Genomic DNA, 18,794 nt, shown 5'->3' on the forward strand with positions numbered 1-18,794 from the left:
ACTAACACCAGGACAACATACTTCAAGAGTAGGTTGTTATTTGGTGTTTTAAACCAAATACAAGTGTTTTGAATTGTTTGTTAAAAACTGAATTTTACATATTTATTTTTCCAAATCTCAATATTTTCTGTGATATCAGTAAACGTAATAGGTTTTGTATTGAAAACTTGTAACACAATGAAAAAAATACTTTTTTTGGGGGTCATTTTGGCACGTAAGATTTGCAGATGCGGCGACAAAATGCTGCAAAGCAAATCTGCAGCGTGACAGTGGCAAAGAAGTAGTTCAAATGAGAGTTTTTATACTATCATCTTATGGAAAATAACAATGTTTGTTTTCAAACAGCTATCCATGTTAACATTCATCAGTAAAGCAGGAATCATAACCAAACATCTTTTTTTATTTTGAGTGTTTTCTCTCATGTTGTTTATATACAAAAATGTACTTGCTCCTATCTGAGTGTCCATGGGCTTGTCAGCCTTAAAAAGAGATGCGTCACATGACCAATTAAACCCTGGTTATAAGTTAAATGGCACAGTGCTTTTCTGTTTTTTGGATACTCAAATGTGTCAACATAGGCAAGTGCAAAATGTACATATACACTCTGCTTGTTCCACCATCAGGGATGTGCAGCAGCACACAAACATGTGAAAAAATAAAAATAAAAGATAATGACGTGAAAGATTATTATTGTGTACATCAAGTTCATTAACTCTTTTCTTCTACTTGGAAAATCTGCTATTATAATCGCAACTGACTTCTTTTATGTTAAACCCAAGGGTGTATAGCTACTGGTTGAACCTGTGAGGTGCACACTGTGAAGTTGTGGCTTGTTTCTAAGAGTGTGTAACAACTGTGAAGGGAGGTTTACATACAGTAGTCAATAATGGAGCCTAGATATTTTAATCGCTTTAATTGAATGAAGTCAACAATATAATCCAACAATTTCCAACGGTTGTTCTGGACTAGTCCTCTAAGTGTGATTGTCCGATATCAGTCACAGCTTCTTTCTGCAGAATAAAAGCATTGTTAAGAAATACAAAGTTTCTGTAGCTGAAACGCTGGAGAGCTTTAAATTAAAATCGGTACTTGAAGTGTTGAGTTGTTATTAATGCGTAATGCTGTAACTTTGACGGCCATAAGTAGCTGATCGAACCAAAGCTCCATTTTGACATCGTGAATCAATCAATACATTTTAAATGTCAATATGACAACTGTGACCGTTCCATCTGTTTTTATTGGCTCTGTTGCATTACATACCCTTTAGAGGTGATTGGATCTTTGAGCACTTGTGCAAATGTAAATTAATTTCATCCTGGTTATGACAATTGTGAACATTGTATCTCCTCACATGGAAATCGTGGTGTAGTGCAGCAGCACTACTCCCATTACTATGCCCAAAATACACCCATGGTTCAACCCCTTTGAACCATGTGTGTTACTTTATTATCAGATTAAAGGAGTGCTATATCACAACATGAATCATCTTAGGGCACCAAAATAGTAAGGTGACCTTACATAAATAAAATCAAAATACACTCTTACAGGATTCAGCTGAAGTGGAGCTTTAGCAACAATAAAATCTGCTTCAATTTTTCACCAGCTGCTGATATCTTTGTTTAATTGAAGTACAAACACACAGTGGATATGTTCAGTTCATCGCAAGGCATATCCCATAGACCTCCGCACACCTCTTCACACTGTTTAAGTAATGCTATGTGGGTAATCATGCATGTAATAAGTTTTGATTGAGATTTGGTAGCGCTCAGGTGATGCAGCAGAGCTGCTTAGGTGCTGAACAGAAGTGTAGGAGGAGATGGGGAGATATGTGCAGCTATCAAATATCCTTAAGACCACAGTTCGGGTAAGAATGTCCTGTTTTTAATTTACTTGTCACTTGTGAAAACCATACATCTGGGATTGTCTAGGTACTTTGGTACTCGTACACCAAAGTACCAACACAATAAGCAAAAGTATAAAAAGGAAGGTCCATAAATAAATACACAGACACACACACACAAACTACACACAAAAATATTAAAATAATAATATAGGATGAGAGAAGAAGAAAGTTTATATATAATTATATAAATAAGTTAAAAATATCAGATCAAGTACAAGAAAAACAAGAAGAACGAAAGAAAGGACGCCAGCAAAACGGGGTAGTGCTGAACTGACTGAATGTAAGTGATGTGGATATGATGAACAGGCACCTCTGTCCTCGACTGTAATCAGTCATTCAGCCCTGACAGGCTGGAATCAGACGGGGGATGGGAGAGAGGAAGCGATTAAAAGAAGCATTGAGCGACAGACGAGTGTTGGAAGTAAGGGAAAGAGGAAGCCAAACAATGCGAACGCAGAGAGATGATCGCATGCAGGAGGCAGGTAGACGAAGAAAGAGAGAGGGATGGTGAGAGAGACGGGGGAAGGAGAGAGATAAAAGATCCCGTCTGGACTCATCACGTCTGCACTTCATTTTGCTCAGGCAGCGGTGAGGTGATGATTAAGCTCTGATGAACTTCCACCAACCTAATTAACACAGCGAAGTACGGAGGTCACTAACTCTTACACAAAGTTTTCGAGGATTTAACTTTGACAGCAGAACTTTTCACACTTTTTGGGGTACACACACCTCTGAGGTTCGCTGCCGTATGTTTTACAGACCCTGACCTTTCCACGACCAACCTTCTGACCAACCCCACTTCAAGGCACCAATAAGAGACTTATTAATACAGAAAGAAAAAAAGACACTGAAATATGTCTATTCCATTGAAACAGCAAAATATGAGGTGGAAAATGTGACATTACAATAAAATTACACGGTGACGCTGTGAAAAACATGTTTTGTTCTCATCTGCTTTAATGCCACAAATGAGAACTGAAATGAACATAACTACTCTTGAATTCAGTGTTTTGATCCAGATGTTTTTTTTTGCTCAGAAACTACTTGTAATGAATTCATCAAACCTCACGGGAAGAATGTGACAAAGATCCACTGTTCAGTCGGACGTTTGATGAGTTCTTTGCGGGAGAAAACAAAAGACACGTGAAGAGCGTGTGAGGAGAACAAAAGGCAGAAATCATTAGTAGATACTTGGGTTAGCGTGTCGCGATCATGACGCCACGTGGGAAAATTTGACAAATGACAGAATTGCTTTTCTGATTTGTGAGTCTCTGCATAAGCAGGTGTTAAAACATGTTTGGCAGGCAGAAATTGGTCTTTGGACAAATGCTTTGCATATTAATGATATTTTGTATTTTAGATATTAACTCAGGGAGTCTTGAGTTCGATTACATTTAATGTGGTGTGTTTGTCCTCTCTGACAGAACTCAGTCATTTCTAGAGCTTCAATAGCAGAAGCAGTCAGCCTCGTCCTTAAAGGAGTAGTTTTTGGAAAATGATCTTGCGGAGAGTTAGATGAGAGAAGACTGTTGTGGTATCAATTTTCTCATCTGACTTCCAGCAACAAAAACACACAGGTGGGACAAGTCAGAGTTCAGGAGCAGAAAATGTACCTCTGGTCCTTATTTTGAAAGTGTTTTTATAATGTTTCCTAGTTTACATCCTTACATCATATTTGTCTAGTCATTCAAAGATTTTGCGAGTTATTGCTTTATGTGCATTAAAGGTGCATAATAACCCTGAAACAAGCTAAGACGTAGAGCCACACGCAGGGTTTCCCCCAGGTTTTTGGAGGGGTTGGGTGCTGTGGTACTGGTGGGAAGAAGTGGGCAGTTATTTGACAAAAAATTGTGCATTTTCACAACATTTTGGACTTTTATCTATCTTTACTATATTTATTTAAAAAATGCCCCGTGTGCCATGGTACGTTGGCAAAACAAATCTTAGACTAAATGCAATTTAACTGTGATTTTCTCGTCTACGTATGGTCATTTGGGAACCAGCGGGCAGCGTTGGGGACAGATACTCTAGTTTCACTCTGTGGTATTGTGGTATTACAGTCTGTTGCAACCCAAGGTCATTAACAGCTGTAGTAGTTTTTTTTTCTTTTGTTAAAACAACTCGTGCATTCGAGGGTAAAGGGAGCGGTTGCCAAGCTCTCCACTTACGCGGTCTAACCCTGAATTTAAAGGGTCTATTTTCTTCTCAATGCCTCTAAACACTATTATATGTTATCATGCATCAGATTTGGTCATTAACTCTGCAACAAGTGCATCACAAATATGAATCAAAAAGCTCAAGGTCATTTGAGACAACGAGTTTGTCTGTCTCTGGATGTTTTATTTTCTTCCTGTCTGCTGTGAGGAGGGGACGCTCTAACTGTTGAGCTTCATAAATCACTGTATACAGCGTGCAGTGCTTTCTGAGTTCAGACCTCTTCACACAGACAGGGACATTAGATTAAACACAAAAAACGTCTAATTCAACAACCGCCTGGAAGTGGAGGCATTATTCATTTTCACTTAGCACATAGCCTATAATACAGATGTAGACGCTCTCAGTTCCGTCTGACACGCACACACACACACACACATATAAATACATAATAACACTGCTTTGAGCGAGGTCGTTCAATCACACACACACACACACAAAGCCGACATGATAAAATGCATCAAGAATCAGGTCTATTATCTTTGCAGGAGCTTAGGCTGTTGGAGTTGTGGGGGAACGGGCTTTGCTGCCGGCGCCGTTCAAAGCCTGCTCCTTGTTGCTTTGTTTGTTTTCATGAATTTTAATCAAAACATCTGTAAACAAAAAGCTGACGGCCTGCATTAGGGTGACCTGTTCCTGGCGCTCCAGACTGATGTGTCAGCACTTTTCCTCTTCCTCCTGTTTAACACGACTGACCTTGAGAAAGAACTTTCCCTCACGCAGCGTGGCGGCGGTGCATCACTCGTCAGAGGGGAGCACACTGACGATGGCACTAATGGTGACACTGATGACTACTTAGTCCTTTGAAATAATACTAATATCCAGTGAATTTAAAGGATTACAAGCGTCTCGATGGTCCCGCAGTTCTGGGTCTGAACAAAGTGGGGCTGGGATTTTGCCATTTAAAGCCCAACATCATTAACCTGGTGTGAACCAGACCCCATTTCACTGCCTGAATATGGATCTGTCCCTCCATAGAGAAGTGTTAGTAGTCGTTCCATCCTACTAGCTGTAGACCTCGGGTTAATTTTAACCAATCAGCATGCGCCAAAACCAGCCGACACTCTGCTATTGCTGCAGCTACCTACTGTGTCCACCAAAGAGATTTTTCCTGAGTACAACATACTTTTTAAATTGTTTTAATGAACGGCAGCAGCTTCACGAGGAACTGGACATTTATTCAACGCTGAACGTTCTGCGATTTTTTTTTTTCCTGGGCAGTGAGTTGAAAAATGTTAACGCTGCGCTTGTCACTGTTAAAGGCTGTCCAATCACAGTGGAGGACTAACAGCACTGTCACACCCCTGCATCTGCTTGAGCACCTTTTCCACATGTTCGGTGAACTCTTATACACAGTGACTAAATATTCTCTCATTTCAATCAAAACTACCAAATGACAGAGCAACATAAACCATGTTGTCACCCTCGCTGAAGAAGCTTCTGCTTTCACCTGGAAGCTGCTCCTGTGGTGTCTGTCCGTCACGTATTCCATCAAACTCCTTCTAAGCACAGTGAAGACATGTCAGGGTGATTTTTGTTGGAATATATAATCAAACTGCTTCCTATTCTGTGCAATAAGCAAAAAAACTATCGACTCCTCTGAGACATCAAACTCTCAAAGCTTCACCAGCTTCATTGACAACTTTGCTGTGTTCACACTATCATACTCCAGCAGAGAGCACTCTGTGATTTTAATGTGTGCTTGTCACTGGGAAACCACAAAATTCACCCAACTTCGATGTTTCTAACAACTTTATAAAAGCTGCAAGCACAAGAATATTAAAGCTAAAGGTGAAATTCACTATTCATCTCTTCATGACGTTTCTCTCCAAAAAAAAAGACTCTCCAGCTCCTCTTCCTTCACATCTAACAGCCGGATCATCTGAGATTATGTCACCTGAACAGAACCGGAGGAGGCTCAGTGCTGTCTCAACACGTCCTCAAAGAAATGTCTGTTGGACATTTTTCTTTTCTTCTCTTTCAGTTTCTGGTGATGTAAACACATCAGGAAAAAAAAATGCACTATTTTCACTCGACCACAATAAAGAAAAAATAAATGAACACGTTCTTTAATGATGTGTTGGTTTAAGAAAGAGAACATCAGTGGATCATAATTAAAAAGTTGTTCAATCAGCTTTCCAACTGTAATCAAATGAAAACCAATCTGTTCTTTAATGTCACACCAACAAGTGGTTTTCCTTCTGACTTTCGCAAAGAGGAAAAACAAGAACATAAGTTTGAAGTTTTGAATCAGAACACAAAGACTGACATGGTAAACAATTTATAAAACAACTGTTTGCCTCTGTCCTGATTTGTTTTTAAACCGAGCTGCATCTTATTTCTACAGCAACAATTGATGGAATCATAAATTAAACAAATAAACTACAGCGAACACAATTGAAAGAAAGAAGTAGAAGAATTTGTGGAAAATGTTTCACGAGATTCATGTTGACAAAGGTTCGCTGGTGGCCTTGGTTTGGCAACTTTACTGATGTTTGGGTGATGAAGACTACATGCTAAGAGGAGCAAGAGGAGAAGGAGTAGATATTAATCATATAAATGCTGCAAATGCGACAAGACTTCCTGAGAGATAAAATATTGCTCAGATTTGTTTTCTTCATGAAAGCTCCACATCAAAGAAGGACTCTACTGTGAAAGGTGTTGTCCACAGTTATCAATCAATTACTGTTTTAAAGCTGCACTAACAATTCATTTTCATATTAACAATGCATAGAATTGTCGTGTGTACTCTGTAAGGGCTCACTTAATAGTGACAAACAGATTGATCGCATGACAGCATTACTCCATGGAGCGCTGTAGCTTCTTTTAGCTCATTGTTTCAGATTTCTGTGGCTGCTCTCAGCAAACGCCTGCACCAAACAGCATGAGGACAAATTTAGCAATTAGATGGTAAAAAAATAGTGCCGCGACAGAAACCTTTTTTTTCGAGAGTTAGTGAAGATCAAAACACAGATAATAAAACATAGAAAAAAAAAACTTGAATGCAGCTTTAACCTGTATGATGTCATTAGTTTATATGTAATATACTGGTTATATTGGTTCATTCTATTCTTTAAAGGTTATTGCTCAGAGTAAACCCTGCTTTTCAAATTTTGTTTCAGTTTTCCGTACGGTTTCCTCTGTGGCTGAATGCCTTCTCAAGGAGCTTTTAGCTTTCCATGAGTGGTCCCGACAACCATGAAAATCTGTTATCATTTCTGTGTCTGTAAATTTTCCAAAAGAAATGTAAGAAGATGCACTTTGCAGTGATGCTAGCTTTAAGATGCTTTTGGGAAACCTGCTTCAATGATGTAGATGTAACGTGAGTGGAGGCTTTCTGACAACTCAAAGGAGAATTAGTAAAACAGAAAAAAGTCAGAGTTTCCGTCATCTCTCTTTTTAAAGACTTTGAACAGTCCCTCCCCACATCGTGTCCTCCCAGCATCAGACTTTATCCTCAAATATTGATGAGTTAATTCTCTCTACATGTTCCTTCACTCTAAACACATGACTGGACTTTAGAGGATTCTGTCTCTCTTTGCCGTTTCACTTCTCTGCAGACACTTTGCAATAAATGACATCTTTGTAAAACTATTGATAAGAAAAAAAAAACTGTTACGGTTGCACATGTTGATTCCAGAGTGACTTTCGATTTCATTTCATGCACTAAGTCTGGCTCTATTTATTCAAACGGGATCTGGGTGACAGGAGGTTGCACTAAGTACTGATGCTGAAATTAAATCAACAGATTACAGCCACTGCTGTTTGTTTTGAAGACTTATTTTAAGTGTGTGTGCCTCGATATGGAAATGCTTACAGCACATATCACATGACTGTGACGTTGCAAGTCACACCCCCTCCCTCTCAACCCCACGTCCTGCCTCTCCTTTCACTGTTGACTGTCCAATAAAGGCAAAAAAAAAAAACTTTAAAAGTTTTCCTAAAGCATTTATGACGTGTGTGTGGGCGATGTTTGTCATAATTAACACAAAACAAAATCACAGAAAAAAAATGGTTGGGCTCCATGAGATAATATTACAGCATGCATGACAGTCTCCTTCTGATATCTGTGTTCAGAACCACTAAGTGATTCATCGTAACTTAAAAAAGGCCACTGTTACTGCACTCAGAGAGAGTGATGGGATGAAATGGTTAAAAACGATGGACAAATCATAAGTATCTGCTCTTTGAGGGAACACAATAGCTGGTAGTGCAAATTCATACCAGGTTACTGCTCTTTTTTCTCCCGACCAAGAGGAGCTCTTAATTTGCTATTCAAGGTGAGAAAAATGAATGGGACTTCTGATTTGCAGTCCAACACCAGGTAATAAGTTTCCTCACCAAGAGAGTGCTTACTGGCCAATGTCATGTATTGATAGATTTAAAGCAACTGAACTAAGTCATCCTTTTACTACATACACAGCTACAATTAATAATCCCAAATATGTCTTTTATTCTTCATGATGCGACTCCAGACCAGCTGAATTCCTTGTAATGTTGACTACACTAACCCTACGCTGTAGCCACACAGATGGGATTTGAAACTGGGAAAGACAAAATAGCAAACCATCATTCAACAAATGACATCAGCCCTCACTCCGACCACTGGTTAATTCAACGTGGAAAACAAAATTGCAAGTGTTACTGATCTTATTGTCTATGTTAGCAGTGGTTAAATTCAGCATTTTATAATGCTACTACTGCCAATGTGCACAGGAGGCCAGCTGTTATTCTGATGTTGCCAGACCTAAATCCACTGGGTGAAAATCTGAGTTTGGCCACGTTCCACAAATAATTGTTTTCACTTGCTACAACCCTTTGTCTGCAACCACATTTCACAGTAGCTGAAAGAATGTTTATGTGAAACGGGTTTCCAGACTATAATCAAACACAAAAGCTGAGTCAACCAGTCTGGTGTAACCAGGCAACTATTATTCCAAGGATTTGCGTCCATTCCTGTGTCCAGCGGTGTTGTGTGGATGTGAACTATTTTGTTTAAAATGGTACATTTTAAAACGTATTCATGTGGTCATCACCAGCGGCACGGAGCAATCGGCTATAACAGCCTTTCAATACACATAATTCATAAAACTTCTCAGTCTTCCTTTTAATTATTGGTGCACTTGTGAAACTAGAATTTCTTCAGAGCCATGAAAACATTTGAAACCTATTCAGTCGCAAATATTTACTGGAGTATTTTATTTATTTATTTTTATGTGTGGAAAATATTTCTTAAAATGCTTGATAGAGCTGGGAAGTGATGTATTTCTGCAGACTGAATGTCAGCTCCACATGAAGGTAATCTCTAGGAAGTAAATCAGATGTTGTGTTTGAAGGGAGATGTGTGTGTGTGTGTGTGTGTGTGTGTGTGTGTGTGTGTGTGTGTGTGTGTGTGTGTGTGTGTGTGTGTGTGTGTGTGTGTGTGTGTGTGTGTGTGTGTGTGTGTGTGTGTGCGTGTGTGTGTGTGTGTGTGTGTGTGTGTGTGTGTGTGTGTGTGTAGGGGGGGCAGTCTCTTTGTTCAGGTATCTCCCTGAATGTGAAATAGTGATCACTAGTTCAACTTCTGCTGCCAAAAGCAGATTTTTTTTTTACCTGTGGCTTCACCTGCTTCATCTACAAAGACCACGCTCTGTGTTTGATGTTCATTTGCTGGTGAAGAACTAATCTTTTACTAATGTACATTAAATTCCACCGTGATCAAATGAGACTTTGATAAATAAAAATAAGGTTGTGAAATCAAGTGTAAATACACACGTGTCTATGTCTCCTGGCAGAAGGCGAGAGAGAGGTGTGTGTGTGTGTGTGTGTGTGTGTGTGTGTGTGTGTGTGTGTGTGTGTGTGTGTGTGTGTGTGTGTGTGTGTGTGTGTGTGTGTGTGTGTGTGTGTGTGCTGTCACACCGAGAGGCAGCAGGCGACTATTTCACACAGAGAAGTAAATATTCACTCAGAGATAACATCATAAGCACCTTCCTCTCTTTCTTTTGCCTCTTTCTCCCGCGCTCGTCCCACTCTTTCTTCTCCCTGGGTAAATATATATGTACATATCAGTCTCCCTCTCTTGCTCTCTTTCTGGTTGTAGGTATACTTCACTGACTACACAACTCAACCGCTTATCTACACAGAGCAGGCTGCACAGTCAGTAGCTGTCTGTGTGTGTGTGTGTGTGTGTGTGTGTGTGTGTGTGTGTGTGTGTGTGTGTGTGTGTGTGTGTGTGAGAGCAGATATAGTGGCAGAAGCAGTAGATTTTGGACAGCAGTGTTTAGACAAGGCTTTTTCACGAGATGGACTCATCTATTCACACACATACACACATTAAACAGTGCAGAGAGTGTATATTATGGCACTTACACCTCACAGAGGGGGACTTTTTGAGGGAGGATTGTGTGGGCGGGGGGTCAGGGGGGTGAAGATGAGGCACACACTGAGAGTCGAGGGGCTTGTCTTAAAAAGCGCTGGCACTAAACAGATTTTTATCGGGGAGAGTTTTGTGCTGGGGTGCTGCAGTTTCCAGAGGAAGTTCAGCCAAAGACAGGAGGGGAGGGGTAATTTAACTGAAGAGTCACTCTGAATGTGTCGGTCAATACAGGTCAATGCACACTTATAGTCAATTCTAACTACAACAGCCTCATGATATCGTTGAATGGATCTGACTTGCTGATGTATTTGAGGAAGACCATCTCTAATAGAATTAACTGTATATAATAAAGATACAGTATTCACTTTTTTACCCTTTTATTTCAATTCATAACATTTCTTACAAATGGTTGAATAATAAAAGGATTTACCATGACACAATGCAACTGGAGAAAACAAGCTGATTATACTTGTGCGCCAAATTGACAGAAAACAATGCACTGCAAACACAGAAGACACAAATTTTGCATTTGTACTGCAGTTATTTTTTTCAACATGTTTCTTATTTGATTTTATTTGCTTTATTTGCCATGGTTTTTTTTTCAGAGTTGTCAAATTGGTGAAGAGATGTATTGTATTTGGTCTTGTCAATGTTTTTTTTCATGTCTTAAAGCCACTTCAGACTGACCACCATTAAGAAAACTGTATCCATAATAACAATTGTCTATTTGTAACTTTGGATGTATAGAATAAAATAATATTTGTATTATTTGAACTTGTTTGTAAAAAAAGTTGCTTTTCTACTCTTTATCTCATGAAGTTGAGTGACAGCGGGAGCACGACTAAATCAGTCCACAAATTTAAAGTGGCTGCTCATTACTTCGACTTCAACGTTTTTAATGTCAATCCACCATATGACATGCAGACATACAGATGTATATATATATATATATATATATATATATATATATACGGACGTGGTGCAAATAAGATAGCATAAAGCATAAAGCACAATGAGTAGACATTAATTTTAGAATCTGAAGACATGTAAACAATTTATGTTATTGAATACATCACAGTCTAGCTGTATTGGTTGGTGAAAAAATATCAAATGAAACAACCCAGTTTCTCCGTAAATATTGCTCACGCTGTACCGTCCTGCAGTTCAATTAATGTTTCAACATTTAGCACATGTGCATGTGGGGCAGCTGCATGATGCTGCTTTCACTCTTAAAGCGGTGGTTTGATTATTGAGTAACACACTCAGGGTGGGAGGCTGACTATAAGTCACCAAAAAAATGTGAACAACATCAAAAAACAATGGTGGAGGCCACACGAAGTTCCCCATCCCCAAAGATCTGGACTTATTAAAATAAGAGCTTTATCTATCAAAATAACTGTTGTGAGAGTAGTGTGATGTTTCTATAGTGCTGTACCATGAAACAATAACTCGGGGTTGAGGCTTTGTTTAGTTCCTATGGCGGCATCATGGTTAAAAAGCAAGAACATGTAGTGCTGGCACACCGGCCTCCCTCAGTATCTACAACTGTTATCAGTGAATGTAATGGAGGCCGTATTTCACAAAATTAAGACCATTGTTCTGAGTGGGACGTGGGTAAAGAGCACACAGTCGCTTCTGATTTATAGTAGCTAATTATACAACAAGTAGTTCCGACCCACAGATCTGATTGGTCAACTCCACATTTGGAAGGTGCTCAAATCATCATAACAGCACACCCTTGCTCATCACTAGAAAACATCACTCCGCCTTCTCAATGGCAATATATAACTGGAATTGAATTTATTCAAATATACAATATAATGTAGTTTTTACTTGTTATAGGTCTATTAAATGTGACCCATTTGGTGAAATCGGGTCTTTTTTTATTCTTTTTTGTCACTCTGAGTGAATTGCTCCACAATATGAACACATTTTGATTACATATTTTATTTAGTTGGTAACTCGTTGTATAATCGCAATATTCTTCCTCTTACAAATCTGACACAAGCTGCTTCCAAACTCGTGCTGTAGTTAGAGTGCACTTGAATCATACCGTCATGTTAGCAGCCTTCAAACATGTCTCGTCAGGGACCTCCAAGCAGGACTCTAACTTTCGCACTTTCTCCAGCTGAGCTGTGAGTCCGTCTTCCCTGCAGGAACGCTGGCATGATGGGAGAGCTAGAAATCTTCGAGTCTCTGTCGGGCCTCTGTCCGCATTATTTATATGGCCTTAGACTACAAAGATAAGCTCCAGGGCTGCTGTCCTGTGTGAGAACGTGACCTCTGACCTCCTTGTGTTTCTCTGTGAAGTCAGTGTATAATTAATTATCTGTGCAGTCACTGGCTGATAAACGGTAGAAAGGTTGATTTAACAGTGAATTCTCACAGGTATTTTTATACTTTTTTTTCTGTCCCAGCATGACACACAACAACAAATCAAAACATGTCACTTCCTGAGCTGCATGTTGTTGGACTGAGAACTCTTCGCTGCGAGTTGGAAGTATCACCAACAAACCACAGAACCAAATCTAAATACTGTTTTCTCAAGTTTTGGTAAATCTTGTTTTCGGGAATATCTGCCTCCTCGTTCATCATAGAAAACTTTGCAGCCGGCGGAGAGAGCTTGGCAAGTCACTGAGGTTGTGATAAGGTATTTAAGAAGCCATTTATATTTCATTTCAATCAGAGCAAATCCACTCTAATTAAAAAAATTCATTGTAAACTACTCAACCTTTACGGGCGACTTCCCATTCCCAATAATCAGGTGAAGTCATTAATGAGCGACCGCTAGCACTTAATTCCTCTCCTCACTAAGTCCACTCTCTCCTTTGCATTTTTATTTCCTTCGGTAAGTACTGAGCAATAAAACGATAAGAGAAGTTGCCGCGGAGAAAACCTTTAACACTCGAAGTAATTACTTCTCTTTGTGTCTTTTCTTTTTAAATTAATTTTAATTACAGGCGTCAGCGTTGCCTGTAAATGTCCACTTTCTGCTAATCTAAAGTAATGTGGCTGCTAATGAAGAGGGAATTGAATGTGTGGAGTCAAGTGGCCTTTTGGCTTCGAGTCACTCCCCCGCTGGTTCACTTACACAGTGGTCAAGGATACACAGGCTGGTGGACTCTCTCTCTCAAGCGCACACACACACACACACACACACACACACACACACACACACACACACACACACACACACATACACACACACACACCGTCTGACAAACACAAAGGCACACCCGTATGATTCGTCTTCATAGATTCACACGGTCAATGACTTGAGTGTAAATAATTAACAGTAAATCCTCTCCTAAAAGAAGCCCTGGCTTTGGTGTACAGAAGCAGCAGAAAGTTGTAATTAAAACAAATTGCCAACCATTCTATACGTGTGCAATATGAAGAGCTTTGTATGACAAGGTCAATTATCTTAAGCTATGATTTAATACCTTTTCATTTAGTTACCCAATTGTATCTCCCATTAAGTAGCTTTAAACAGGAAGTTTTCTCACTCCATTATGTACGAATGTGTTAATCTGTTTCTCCAAACTTTTCACTGAATCTATATGATTTTTACACTGAATGAAATAAATCAACTTAAAGTAATGTAAATGAGAGTTTGATATTGTTGGAAAATTTTGGGTTCCTGACTAGAATCGAAAACGACGTTCAGCGGGCTTGAGTAGTATTTTACTGCACGGCATGACATTTTATCACAGTGCTGTTTAAACATGTAATTAAGGAGTGAAAAATAGACATAAGGTCTTTACCTTCAGACACAGTCTTGCTTTGCATCTAGAGAAAAAACAAATTCAGCCAGCGCTCATTCAAACTAAAGACACAGTGACATACAGGAAGAAGCTCGGCCCTGTTTGTCTGAGCGGATCGACAAAGTTAAAACATTTGAAGTTTTTAAACACCTTGGGTCATCGTATTTTAGAAAAGAAATGGATGAAAAAAATACATAAATAAATATACAAACAAATACATAAATAAATAGGGGGGGGAATTAATACTGCTTCATTAAAACAGTGTACTGTGAGGAATCGTGAATTTCCTTGATTATAACTTTTTTATTATTATTTCTGATACATTACATTAAATTCATATCTACACAGTGCATTACATTTATTTACACATTTACATTACTGTTGGAGTTATGACTGGATCACATTTAGTGTGAAAAACATATTTTCCGTTTTGCCATTTTCATCATGAAACTCATCTCAACAGTAAAATGATTCTTATAAAGTCTATCTTAGTTTGTCTAACCGTAATAATTGGCTGTTTACCATTTCACATTCAAAAAGCAGTTTGCCTACAGTTCTGTCACCATAGCAACTCGCTTCAAGCGCATATAGGAAAACGTTGAAAATCATTATAAACACCTTTACATCACTTCAGTTCTCTTACCAAAGGAAACTGTTTGACAAATTTGAACTCAGACGACCTCTGTCCTTAAGTAAAGGTTAAATAACAAAACACACAGCCGCTCACTCAACTCAAGGTCCATCTCTCGGAAGAAAGATTGGAAAGGAACAGGGGGTGACATTGAAGTGTAAAATGAGTGTATTTGCTGAGATGTGGATGCTTTAACAGTTTTCAAACCAAGTTTGAACTGATATCTGGGTCAACCTGATCCACTCGCTGTGCTCCATGGTGACAGAGAACCTGACTGACCACAGCAAGTCAATATGTTGTTATGTTTGTTTTCACATCATGATGCCTGAGCAGAGCAATCATTCCAGTGAGGTGAGGGAGGATTTCCATCAGCAGTCTGTAAAAACCCGCGATGAAACCAGCCTCACCGTGCTTTGTGGAGCAGCCGACCCACTTTAATCTACTGCACAGGAACAGTTTCAGTGTCCTCTCATTGGTTAAATGGTGCTTCAGAGGCTGTTACGCCCTGACGAGGCGAAGATCCCTCCGAACTTCAAGAATTGTGGTCAAAAATGTTTCTTATTTACAGACAGATAATAACATGTCAACAAAAAATAGTTAGAAATGACTCACTAAACACAAAGGACAGGTTTTAAAGCTTATTAATGATCAACACACTGTCTGTGAACGCAGGTCTATCAACCTCGGTTTGTGTTCATGCTGGAAGTCTAGAGATGAGTAAAAACATGTTTGTGCTCTGATACCTCAGTGAACATCATGGAATTGTAACTCTGGAGTAATACAAATACCTTTCAAAGGTAAATGGAAACCAGGACTCCACTGTTAATAACGATCAATCAAGAAGCTGTTTCTGTTTGGAGAATAAACCTTGTGATAACTAAGAATTAGGTCAGAATAATGCAAAGTAAAACACAGAGGAGTTGGAAGAGGCTGTTGCCTGGACAAAAGTCATACAGGGCCTGCTCTGACTATGATTTCTCTATCAATGGGAGTGTGTTCAAGCAGATAAAGACATGAATGGCACTTAAACTGTGAGAGTACTCGATGTGTGCTGAACACCGAGTGGCTATGGAGCTCACAGCTCGCACTGTAGTACCCCGTGTTTGGTGCTGCAGCACTTGTTGGTGGACATCGATTTGGAACTTCTTTGTCATTGAGGAAGCATCCTCAGTTTGTGTCATTTTACACTGATTGTATGATGAAATATATTCAGTTGGATTTTAAGCCACCGTCACAAAATGGTAAACAGCGGAGGCTGCAAATAATTCAGAAATGCATTGTTATGGCACAAAAATATCAAAGAAAGAAACTGCAAAAACATGAAAATGCAGCCGCAGAGTTTCGTGTTGTTTTCAGAATGATTTTTAAAAACAGGAGAAAAACACACAACACACCAAAATAGCTACATATCCCATGAACCCGCCTGGCAGCGACTCCATCCCATTAAAACTGAATTAAAATATATTTTACAACAATTTTCACAGGAAGATGTTGCAACCAGCCGCACACACTGTCTCTACACGTGCCCTGAATAGACAAAGACACACACACTCTTGCTATAACATGCTCATACCTCCTTGATGCCATCCTCCTGTCCGCCATTTTGTGATATTTCAAAAGAGGGGGGGGGGATATCCTAAAATGTCCGCCATGCAAACTGAACTTAACAAAACGAAGCCCGCAAAAAAGTCCATGACTAAATAATAAAATTTAAAAAAGTAGAAATCCAGCGTCTGCTTAATGTTTAAGGAAGTTTCCCCTCATTATTTAATCTACAGTTTAGCTCAATTACTTTCTGTCTCGAGGATTTCGGAGGTGATTTTATCAGTTTTCCTTGGCGACTCGATGAGCTTTGTGGAAACTCATCCCGTGGGTGGAGCGGCCCGTAATAATGTCATCTCGCTCTCCCCCGCTCTCTCTCCGTCTTTTCACAGATTTGTGTGTGTGATAGAGGCCTCAGTGAGAGACCAAGCGCTAACCTTTACTGCATTGGCTCACACTTAATCCCCTCACCCTGGGGCGACTGGCACAGACACACACACACACACACACACACACACACACACACACACACACACACACACACACACAGATCCTGCACCCCCTCCCTCCACATGCATCCCTCTCTGTTCTTCACAAAGACACACACATACCAATTGTCACATTTTGCCGACTCATCCAACATCGCCATGTACGCTCTTTTGAGGATCCCTTTCAAAATAAAGTATGTCCCAGATTTCTGTCACCTTCTCCCCAAAGAACCACACAAATATTCACATTTGATGTATTTAGTTAACTCTTCATCTAATTTTATTTCTATAACACAGCAACTACACAGATTAATAGAAAATCGAACACTCTGTGACCTGGGTAGAATATATAGCATTTCAAGTAGTTGAACTTTAAAGTGATTATTGCTTTTTTCTGAAATGCCTGAATGTGGACCATTTAAAATTCCTAAATCTCAAACAGTAGCCATGGTCAAATGAAGAAATTAAGCCAGTGAAAATAACAACAACAAAAACCCTACAAGTAAAATATGTAAAATGAAAGTCAATGTAGGAGCAGAACAAAAAAATGGGAGGCTTCTTAAAATAGTTCAACATTCTCTAATAACGATTCCTCTCTTTGCCCCTCCAAAAAACATGCATGCAGACCTGAATCCCTGCAGCATCAGGTACAAGACTATAACCAAACGGCAACCCAGGACGGTCAGCTGGTGAGAGCTCGGAGCTGACGCTCAGAGCTTGAGGATCGGAGCCGGGCCGTACGTACAGCTTGTCTACACACACACACACAGGTGCTTTGTAGTTTCCTCAATATTGACCAGGACAGCATCATTTTACATCAGCAGTAACTGACAGAGTCACATGACCCTTGTGGGGATTTTTTTCAAGCACAGCATGGTCCGTACATTTCACCCTGAGAATGTGGACATTCTCTGGTAGTTTTGCTTTTCTTTTAAGGTTGAGATGTACTTCTAATGTATTTGTTACTTGTTTTGTTCTGCAACTTGTTCACGCACAATTTCTGCAAAGTCAAATTTAAGCTTAAACTTGAACTTGAAATGCGTGATTTCTTCACGTAGGTGTAAACTACAATCTTTACGATTTTTCATGGTCTTTCTATTTATTTAACAGGACTGTAATCTGATAACTGTGAGGATACAACCACTGAGATTTAGGCATACAATAATGATACAGATGTATTTTTTAACAAACTTACACATCCCCATACAAACATGCTAACTAAGCTCTCTGTGGGTGATTAACACACAGAAACACACACACACACACACACACACACACACACACACACACACACACACACACACACACACACACACACACACACTCCTTGATCCCCTCAATAGGAGGGCAGGTACATCGAGTTGGGTGCCGGACTCTTCTGTCCAGCTGGATCATGAGATAGCGAGGTATGAAAAGGGAGGAAGAGGCGGAAGAAGGGATGAAGGAAAGAAGGAAGGGAATTCAAACCTGAGATAGCAGTAAAGGAGGAGGGAAGGTCAGATAGAAGAAACAAGGTGGAGGAGGAAGGATGGAAACACATGGTGAAAGAAGGGATGATGAGGAAAGGAAAAAGGAGGAAGAATAAAATCAAATGGACTTACATGTGCTGTTTTCCACTCCTTCAGAGGCGACTGATTGAAAGATGGAGGAAGCTGTAGGGAAGGAGAGAGGAGAGGCAGAGATGGAGTCAGTTGAGGTCACTCGTCTCTCAAAGAGAAATACAAAAATAAAGAAAAATGCTCAAATTCACATAAAATGCAACCAATCATTTCTTTATTTTACCTCATCTGATTTTGGGGTGTAATATCTTATGTAAAATAGAAACAGAGAGATGACGGCTGGCAGAAAATGATGATTCAAGTATTAAAAGGTTGAAAATGTGCTGAGAAGAGGTGGA

This window comes from Embiotoca jacksoni, unplaced genomic scaffold (genome assembly GCF_022577435.1).
Source record: "Embiotoca jacksoni isolate LCO1_2020_lvr unplaced genomic scaffold, fEmbJac1.0.p SCAF_4, whole genome shotgun sequence".
NCBI lineage: Eukaryota > Metazoa > Chordata > Actinopteri > Embiotocidae > Embiotoca > Embiotoca jacksoni.